Here is an 808-nt window from a genome sequence, read left to right as displayed (position 1 = left end):
CTGCTAACAAAATCCTTTAAAACAACAAACAAATGTTTGCTTAGGCATAAAGATGACATGGTTATAGGGAAGTTCAAAGTCAGAGATGATTTTCAGTGTTAGTACAATCAAAGCAAAATGCAGAAGCTGAAGGGCATGAGTTTAACACCACAGTGCCGCATTATCTTTAACAGGTTCTAACCAGGCCTGGGCTAGAAAGCTTCAAGCTGCAGCACGCTTCAATGGGGTAAAGAAGATTATAGCAAGCAGGGAATGAACCACAGCGTACCGAGCACTCAAGTGCAATTCCCATGAATCTGACAACTGAGCATTATTTTCACTTCCTTGTAAGAGCAGAGGTTTTACTGCCAAGAGATCCAGCACCTAAACTTACTCCCCTTCCCCTCCCACAAACTTGCAGTTTCAGATCCAGATTAAGCCCCCCTCTTTTCTTTGAGAAGTGCCATTCATTCAGCTGGCCCGCTTAGAGGACTGGCTTCATAAAAGATTAGCGATAAATGTAGGCACCAAACAAATCAATCTGAGCTGCTCAGCTGCAGGACAGATAAGAAAAAAGTGAACTGAAGGCTCAGAATTCCAGGACAGAGCTCCTAAAACCAACATTTTGGTTGACTTTCAAATAACCCATTCCTGATGGCATCTATGTTAGTCTACCAATCAAAAGTGCCTGTAATAGTGCCCGGGCTAGCAAACCTCCGTTATCACAGGGCAGCTCTTACGCAGAGAAAATTCCCGTGAATGTAAGAGTGAATGTTTGCTCAGCTGAGGTTACCCAACTGGCATGTTTGCAACAGTTGATTCCCTTCCC

General features: G+C 43.7%; 1 protein-coding gene across 1 annotated transcript in view; it reads right to left on the bottom strand.

Annotated features, from left to right (window-relative positions):
- B4GALT3 (beta-1,4-galactosyltransferase 3) overlaps nucleotides 1–808 on the bottom strand; it is a 14,894-nt gene that overhangs the window by 2,680 nt on the left and 11,406 nt on the right. The gene's annotated exons all lie outside the window — the stretch shown is intronic.

The sequence above is a fragment of the Egretta garzetta genome, unplaced genomic scaffold (assembly GCF_000687185.1).
Source record: "Egretta garzetta isolate BGI_Z169 unplaced genomic scaffold, ASM68718v1 scaffold85, whole genome shotgun sequence".
NCBI classification, from domain to species: domain Eukaryota; kingdom Metazoa; phylum Chordata; class Aves; order Pelecaniformes; family Ardeidae; genus Egretta; species Egretta garzetta.
Note: the sequence above shows the minus strand (reverse complement) of the source record. Positions and strands in the feature narration are given on the sequence as shown.